A 9,921-nucleotide genomic window follows, 5' to 3' on the forward strand; every position below is an offset into this window, starting at 1 on the left:
CCCCTATATTTTACCACCAGTGCACTGTAACTTTACGTTCTGTAAGTTTTATCTTATTTCTGACGTAAAAAGAGACCGTAAGAAAATATATCATCGCCGTAAAAAATATTTTATGTTATGTAAAATTACAAACGTAAAAACATAGTGTAAAATATACATAAGCTCCAAATTTTCTTGTCTTATGACCTATAATTTTATTTTCTTATGCCAAATTTTACGTAGTGAATCAATAGGAACGTAACTATTTGAATTCCAAATATAATTTAATTATGAAGTGATCGTAAGATTATCTTGGGTGAAGAATAAATTATTCTCCATCCTGGGTGATGAATAGCATCACAAAAAAATATATATATATATATTAAAAATGAAAACTAATAATACAGTATTTGAAAAATGGTAATCTTGTTATGTGCAAAAAAAAAGTTAATCTTGTATTTTTAAAAAGTTATTCTTCAATTTAAAATGGTAAACATGTATAGAAATATATTTCTGGTGCATACAATAAAATGTACAACGTGAATGAAAAAAGTATATGTGTTAATCATGTCTACCAAAAATGTTAATCATTTGTACAAAAAAAGTTAATTATGTGCATAAAAAATGTTTACAACAATTAAAAACATGTCACATTTCAAAAAAAAACATATGACAATTAAAAGTTGTATATACAATGTAAAAAAATGTTTGTGTAGTTCAAAAAGATGTTTCATACACTTCAAAAATGTATGTCACATTTAATCAAATAATCACAAGTGTCAAAAAAATCGTGAAGCTTTCAAAAATATGTTTCTACAATTTATTTATTTTTGCAAATTTCAAAAAAAAATCTCATTCAAAAAATGTTTCAACATGTATTGAAAAAACAAATTGACACATATTTGATAAATATATTCAATACATGTTTTGGTAAACATGTTAGACATGTATTTGGAAATTTTAAACGAGTATAAAAAATGTTTTACATCTATATGCTAATGTACAATATGTACGATAGAGTAGACATGTGTTGGCAAACCAAAATGAATAAACAGACAATGAAAGGAAAAAAAGGAAAACTGAAGACCGTGAAAAACAAAGTATAAAGAAGAAAAAAACTGATGAAAGCCATTGCAAAAATAAAGAAAACCGAACACACAATTAAGAAAATTAAAGAAAACCGGTGAAAATATATATAAACCAATAAAAACAACAGAAAAAAGAGAGAGGAAAACTGGACTCATGGATCCAGCGCGGCGACCGGACGCGGCGCAGGCGAAGCCGTCGGGCAACGCAGCTAATCGGTCGGCCCGCTACTGTGTCCCCCGTAGGTGATTGCTATTACCAATCAGTACAGGCGACACATAGTTGTTGCACCGCGGCGCAGAGCCTGTATGGAGCCGTTGCTAGGACGGTCTGTAATCACGTGGACGTGTCATGCTGACATCAACTCACGCCTTTGTTCCTTTTTCCTTCTTTGTTTTCTTTTCTTTTGTAAAAAATTGGAATATCTTAATCCTGCATTTGGAAATCTTAAACGTGTATAGAAGGATGTCTCTCATGTATATGAAAAATGTGCAATGTGAAGGAAAAAATTAGAATATGTTAACCATGTTTACGAAAAAAGTTTGTGACACTTGAAAATGTCACACACTAATAAAATGTACGTGACATTTGAAAAATTAACCAATGTAAAGAAATGTTCACTTAATTTAAAAATATATATACATTCAAGCAAATGAACATTAGATGTTAAATAGAATCAAGAATTTCAAATTTTTGTTTGTCACATTTTCAAATAATGTTTCTTCCATGTAAAAAACATCCATAGTTCAAAACATTATAATTTAAAATATATTCCAACTTTTGTTTGAAAAATAAGTAACACTTGCTTAAAAATGTTCAAAACGTGTTAATCATATGTTTTAACAATGTTGAACATGTAAAAAATGTTCTTAATGTACACAGAAAATATAAATTGCGCGTGGAAAAAAGCACACATGTGTTGAAAAAATGGTAAAAATGGAAAAAAGAACAAAGAGAAACGGTAAAAAAACCAAAGAAAACCATAAAGAAACAAAGAAAACCAAAAGAAAAGAAAAAAACAAATAAAACCAGAAAGACACAAAAAACAAAAAAGGAAGAAAACAGAAAAACAATGGAGAAAACAGAGAAAAGGCGAAGAAAACAAAGAGAGAGAGAGAGAGAGGCATAAGTGGGGAAAATTAGGCTATAGTAAAGGGCCAGCCCACATCCACAATATATCTCGCAACAGGCGAGATATAGCCAGGCACGTATTTGACGCAAATAGTAAACACCACATGCTTCAACCTTTTAGTGTTGGGGGCATCTCCAACGCCGACCCTCAAACGCCACACGCTTCAACCTTTTAGTGTTGAGGGCATCTCCAACGCCGACCTTCAACCTTTTAACCGGACATGTTCTGCCATCCAACACACTTTTTCCTACAAAGTGGAAGCAAAGTTGAGGGCTTTGCGGGAGTCCGTACAGCAGACACATAGTACTTCGACACCCCCGGCCCACTAAATCCCCTTTCGATCCCATTTTCTTCTAGTCCGCGCCTTCTTCCTTCTTACTTGGCATCTGGACCCTCCTCCGGCATCGCCGATGTACCCTCTCCAGCGGGCACACAGGCATCGCCGAACCCCCGCAACCAGCACTGACGCGCCTGCTCGCCTTTTATGACGGCGCCGTCCACACAGGAACCGTCTGTAGGCAGGTACACTCCGCCCCTGTCGACGTCGTCCATGGCGGGCACCACGCCCCGCAGGTGTTCGGTCAAATGTCATTGAGCTTATTTTCGAATGCCATGTCGTTTTTTAGAGTACGAAGGATGGCGGGGTACTCGACCGTGGAGGATGAGTTGTTCTGCAATATGTGGTTGGCTATATCCACGAATTTCGTAGGCAAGAGTAGAGGGGGTTGTTCTAGCAGCGCGTCCATGATTCGTTTCACGCGTGAAAGCACATTGCGGCCCATGACATGCACATCTTCCAACAACACAATGTGAGTTCGTTATCGTGTCAGTGGTACGCCATCTAGACCGTCGTCACCAAGTTTTGTGGCACGCTTAAAATGCTGGAGGCAAGATGACCATTGCGCGCGGTAGCCGAGGAGATTGTAAGTTTTGCTTCTTCTTGCTCAACTTGTTGATTGCTTTATTCATTCATTCAATGTTGCTCTATAACTACACATTGCGCAGCTCATACACGCTGGCGTGCTGTACCACGAAATAGAGAGACGGTCATTTACGCATACACTGTTGGATGAAGCTGAATGGCATTATGTGTGAGACGACATGATCCGTTCATTAAAATATCTGGTTAATCTCTTTGAATTTGAACTATTGTTGTACTAAACTTAATTGCATGTTATGTATGGATGATTTGTGCTATTTTCTATCCGAACTTCGATGGAATCTGCCGTGTTTGCATGAATTTTGCCTGGTTAGTTGAAATCCGGCTTGAAATGTATGCGGACAACATTGAATGTCCGCCTCCCGCATCTGTGTCCATAGACCGGTCCCCCTGTCCGCAAACGGATGCCGGAGCAAATTTACGGGTCAGTGTTGGAGATGCCCTAACACCGCTTAGGGCGTCTCCAACGTTGATCCTCAAATTTGCTCTAGCGTTTGTCCGTGGACAGGGGGAACATTTCAAGGACACTGATGCCGGAGGCCGCCATCCAACGTTGCCCGCCTACATTTCAACAACTATTGGAACTAAATTGACGAAATTCATGCAAACCGGGCAGATTTTCAACTAAACCAGAACAAGTTCATGCAAACACAGCAAATTTCGTATAAAACGGATTACATTTTGGACATACTTCGACTAAAAGCGGAGCTCGCCTAACTCTGGAGCTATAATTTCGGACACTCTTCTATTCTAAAGCTAATCTAAATGATCATCAGAGCCTGTTCCCCATGTCTGACCATGATCCCCGAGAATTGAAGCTCCGACATTTGCCTTCGCCTTCTCCAGTTCCGCCTCAGCACTCTCCATCTCTGCCTCCGCCTCCGAGCTTGAGCGACTAATAAGCCGACCATTATCAGCCTGCCAAGCTTGGCTTCAGGCGAAGGGGAAGATCGGTGGCCTTCTAGTGACCCAAGCGTTACGATGCACTACTCTTCCTCGCAATCGGCGGCTCCCGTGGATGTGCCGACTTTGTGGTCGTGGCGATGGGGCGCGGCCTTGGCGATGTCCTTCTCGTTGTCTGTCTTCCCCCACACCTCGCTCGCCACCTCGCCAAACTCCTTGTAGGCGGCCTCCAGTTTCGCCTAACACTGGCGATACTGCCAGCGGTCGAGGCGGATCTCGCAGACGGTGTGGTAGGACACGAGAGCCGCCTGCTCCACCATGTCCACGTCTAGCGTGATCGCCCTGCCTGCTAAGAGCTGCTCCTCCGCCTGCTCGTGCTCCTAGAGGAGCTAGAGGTCGTAGGCCGCGTTGGCCTGTGCCTCCCGGAACTGCTCCTCCTGCTCCCCCCTCATCATGTCCATGTAATGGGCACAAGCCTCACTGATAGTCATGGTGCAATGCACCAGCGAGGGTGGCGCCGACGAGGAGGGTGGCACTGGCTCATCCTCGGCCGCGTCCTCCGGCTGCCTGTCGGCCTGCCAGATGGCGGCAATGATGGTCATCCCCTTCTTCTGCTCCAGCGATAGTCCATCCCAGATAGTTTTGGAGCGCGAGGAGGCCATGATGGGAGTGGTGGGGAGAGGAGAAAGGGATCGGAGGTGGATGACTGCGACTATTGTCGGGAATTGCAGTTTATATAGCGGGTGATGGCAATGGTGGGCGACAGGAAGACGGACGGGTGGCGCCGGAGTAGGTTCCTCGGCAACCACATGACATTAATGTGGGCGACAGATGCACGGACGGACGTGGTGTCGTTTGAAAGCGAAGCAGTCACGTGCACAGGGAAGTGGCATGGCCGATGCTCTCTCGGACGACGCGTCGCTTCAATACCGGCGCCAGTGAGAGGTCGCGTCCGCTCTGCCTGGGCATGAATGCGGCACTGACGCTCTGGAGCAGTGCTGACCGTTTTGGACGGGAAGCGCACGCGAGCGAGGGAGGGGGGTTTTGTGGGCCAGGGCGGTCAGGAGCGGACGTGGCAATGGTCCGGATGCCTGTAAAGCCCCCTAGTTTGTCTCCAATTTGCGGGAAAAACAGGTCCGAACTGCTCGGCGGACCGTTACAAAGCCTGCGTTGGATGTCCGGACGTATGCAGGCGGTTCGAGGGTGCGCGAGGTTGAAGATTCCCTTAGGGCGTGTTTGGTTGCCGTAGCCAACAGTAGCTGCATTGCATAGCCTTCTCGAATCAGCTTGGCTATGCAAATGCAGCCTCAAATGCACCATCTGCATGTTGTTTGGTTGCCTGCATGCCCTCTTGCCTGCATGGGCTGAACCACACTGCCTAGTGTTTGGTTGCCTGCATGTTAGTGGACAAACCCAAGGCATGGTGTTTGGTTGTATGCAACGCCTGGTGTGTGGTAACCTCTTTGGCTAGTTGGTGAGGTTACGAGCACACCTCGGCACAACCATGTAGCACACATCATAAGCAGAGCAGAGTATAAATAGAGGATCAACTACTTAAAAGCATATTTCAAATAAGCAGTACCACACTTCATAACAATTCAACGCATAAACCATAAAAATAAACAGTACAAAGCAGATTCGATAGTACTTAGGGAGGCCCCGGCCCTTCTCCTTAGCGGCGAAGGTGAAAGATCGTGGATGTCGCCTAGAGGGGGGGTGAATAGGCGCTTTAAAATAATTACGGTTGAGGCTTGAACAAATGCGGAATAAACCTAGCGGTTAATTTGTCAAGCACAAAACCTACAACAACTAGGCTCACCTATGTGCACCAACAACTTATGCTAAGCAAGAAAAACTACTTAGGTGATAGCAAGATATATGACAAGAAACAATATGGCTATCACAAAGTAAAGTGCATAAGTAAAGGGCTCGGGTAAGAGATAACCGAGGCACGCGGAGACGACGATGTATCCCGAAGTTCACACCCTTGCGGATGCTAATCTCCGTTTGGAGCGGTGTGGAGGCACAATGCTCCCCAAGAAGCCACTAGGGCCACCGTAATCTCCTCACGCCCTCGCACAATCCAAGATGCCGTGATTCCACTAAGGGACCCTTGAGGGCGGTCACCGAACCCGTACAAATGGCAACCCTTGGGGGCGGTCACCGAACCCGTACACTTTGGCAACCCTTGGGGGCGGTCATCGGAACCCGTCAAATTGCTCGGGGCGATCTCCACTACCTAATTGGAGACCCCGACGCTTGCCCGGAGCTTTACACCACAATGTTTGAGCTCCGAACACCACCAACTGTCTAGGGCGCCCAAGCACCCAAGAGGAACAAGCTCAAGGGTACCAAGCACCCAAGAGTAATAAGCTTCTCAACTTGTAACTTCCACGTATCACCGTGGAGAACTCAAACCGATGCACCAAATGCAATGGCAAGGGCACACGGAGTGCCCAAGTCCTTCTCTCTCAAATCCCACCGAAGCAACTAATGCTAGGCAGGAAAATGAGAGGAAGAACAAGAAGGAGAACACCAAGAACTCCAAGATCTAGATCCAAGGGGTTCCCCTCACATAGAGGAGAAAGTGATTGGTGGAAATGTGGATCTAGATCTCCTCTCTCTTTTCCCTCAAAAACTAGCAAGAATCCATGGAGGGATTGAGAGTAAGCAAGATCGAAGAAGGTCACCAAAGGGGGAAGAACACGAGCTCAAAGTATAAGGTTCATTGGGGAAGAAGACCCCCTTTTATAGGTGGGGAAAAATCCAACCGTTATGGTCACAGCCCGCACCGAGCGGTACTACCGCTCCAAGGAGCGGTACTACCGCTAGGGCGGTAGTGGCCCTTTGAAACACAACAGCGAGGAGGCAAAAAAGCCAGAAGAACCGTCGGAGCGGTAGTACCGCTTGACCTCACGGTACTACCGCTAGGGGTAGCGGTACTACAGCTTGCGAGCGGTACTAAAAAATTACATCCGTGCCTACCACCGCTGGACTTGTGACGAGTTTTTGGTCCCGAGAGGAAGTAGCCACGGAAGTAGCCGCGGTAGTACTGCTCCAAGCGGTAGTACCGCTCCCAAGAGCGGTAGTAAAAAATTACATCCGCTCCTGTCCGCGGTAGTACCATTGCAGCCTTTTCAGAACACCAAAACTGACACAACTTCTGCAAACGGACTCCGAATTCGACGAAACCAAGTTTGTTGGAAAGCTAGCGACAAGGGCTAACACAATCTTGATAGAAATACCAATAAGAAGCAAATGAGAAAAGTCCCAAAAGAAAATGGTGAGAACCCTTCCTCGGATAGGACCGGTAAAACCTCCAACATCGAAAACATCATAGAGGACGCATGCAAACTCCGTTTTCGATGAACTCAAGCTTGTCATCAAGATGACCATAAGCTCTAAGACTCACAAAGAGAACCAAACATGAACCAAGAAACATGATGCAAGGATGCAATGGTTTAAGCTCTTGACGAACGATACGATCAAGCTACTCACTTGAGAGCCCCCCTTGATAGTACGGCTATCGATCCTATAACCCGGTCTCCCAACTACCACCATGAGACCGATAAAATAGAAAACCTATCAAGGACAAACCTTTGCCTTGCACATGGTCCACTTGAGCTAGATGATGACGATCTTGACTCCCTCAAGTTGGACCACCTTTCTTGATTGCGTTGGCTCGATGAAGACTAGATGATTACTCCTCCATAGTCCACTATGGGTGAGCCACTCTTCGGCACATCTTCACAAGTCCATTGTCACCACAATGGACGGGAAGCTTCAAGCACTTGATCTCTTCGTGATGCTCCACTTTAACTTGCACACGGCAATCTTGATGACGATCACCACTTGATGTCATCCTCTCCATGGGTTGAGTGATATCTTCCTCTTGACGCAAGCCCATGAACACGTACCTAACCCCACATAGAACTCTCACATAGACCATGGGTTAGTACACAAAGCACAATGGACAATGCTTACCATACCATGGGATCACTTGATCCCTCTCGGTACATCTTCTACGCTTTGTGAGTTGATCAACTTGATTCACTCTTAACTTAGTCTTGATCAACCTAGAATCTTTCCAACTCTCTTCATTTGGATGATGTCTTGAAGGTAAACATGAATGATCACACAATCTTCTTCTTCAAGACATGCTTGCAATAAGCTCAACTCTCACATGACCAATCTTTGGATAATTCCTTAATAGCACCTTGGTCAACGCAAACTCTCCTTGAAACCAACACATGTACTCCAAGAAAAGCCTATGGACAAAACCTTCAAATATAACTCAAGGCAACCATTAGTCCATAGAGATTGTCGTCAATTACCAAAACCAAACATGGGGGCACCACATGTTCTTTCAATCTCCCCCATTTTGGTAATTGATGACAATCACTTTCAAGAGAGTTTATATAAGGAATTATGCATCCCCATGCAATGCAACAACCAATGATGCATGAGTAAGAGATGCAAATGCTTAGGAACAAAACCAAAGCAAGAGGAGAGAATTCTCTAAACTTCTCCACAAAACTCTCTGAAACTTCTCCCCCATTGGCATCGATTGCCAAAATGGGCGAAAAGCTTAGAAGGCCAATATAAAAAGTGTTCCTCCATAAATTGTGTATTTCTCAACAAGATAGTGGAATTCCATACACATATCCGAAGGTAAATACTTGGAGGAACACAAACTATATTGAGGCACAAAGATTGCTAAAGAATGATATGCCACAAGGACATAACAATCAAAAGATACAAGCAATCAAGCAATCAAAAGATACCAATTGAAGCAAGCAATCAAAGGATATCAATTGAACCAACTAGACCAAAGATCCTACGAGCCACATGAATAAAAGATATTATGATATGAGCAAAGGAGTGTTCTAAAGAAACCAGAGAAGCTCCCCATGATTTGTGCACACATAGGAATATTTGTATTTGGATACAAAGTGCACAAAATAGGATCATAGCTCCCCCAAAATCAATAGAAACTTACAACAAGTGCAAGTGAGCACATAGGAAACAAAGCCTAGTACTTGCAACAAACACATGGTTGAGCAACAAGTAAAAGAGGCAACTTAAGAGTAGGCTCAACCAAAATGATGTGTGTGAGTCATGGCAAAGCACTTGAGAAGACTAATGTACGAATGAGCATTAAGCATCAACATAGTCTTGGATAGTGGAGATACAAGGTGCATGCCATGTCCTCCCCACACACACCAAGCAAAAGGGTTCACAAGCACACTAAAAATGCAAAATGAATAACCAACACTTGTGAAAACCCATGGTGAAGATAGAAAATGAAAGCCTCATCAAGACGAGGGATACCAATTAAGATGGCAAAAGCCTCGTTGAGATAAGCATGAGGAAAATAATCTTCACCACACAGGAGTGCATCAAGATGCAACGAGATAAGACATGCACTCAAGGCAAAAGCTTTCACGGAGCCACCAAAGAAATAACAAGAAAGACAAGGTGGACGTGAAAGAAAGGATATCATCTAGAGATGTAATTTCTCTCAAGTGTATAAGGTTCTAGGTAGACGAGATCATGATGATATATATCTACAAAGAAGGATGTACACCAAAAATAGTTACAACATAAAGGAACAAGATATCCAAAAGGAAGTCATAGATATACCAATAAGATATTTGCTTGGAAGCATAGCACATGGCTAGATATGGTCTTATTGTACATAAATGAATTCCTACCACACAACCATCAAAGACATCACAACTAGCAACAAGAGATCATTGTTGGGATGCTTTGAGAAAGGAAACAAGTATCACAAGAGAGAATGAATAACATGCCATGATACAACCTACACAAGGTTGATGCAAGAAATGTGTGCATGAAGTATATGAAGATACTTGTTACC

Source organism: Triticum aestivum, chromosome 2D, assembly GCF_018294505.1.
Source record: "Triticum aestivum cultivar Chinese Spring chromosome 2D, IWGSC CS RefSeq v2.1, whole genome shotgun sequence".
Classification (NCBI taxonomy): domain Eukaryota; kingdom Viridiplantae; phylum Streptophyta; class Magnoliopsida; order Poales; family Poaceae; genus Triticum; species Triticum aestivum.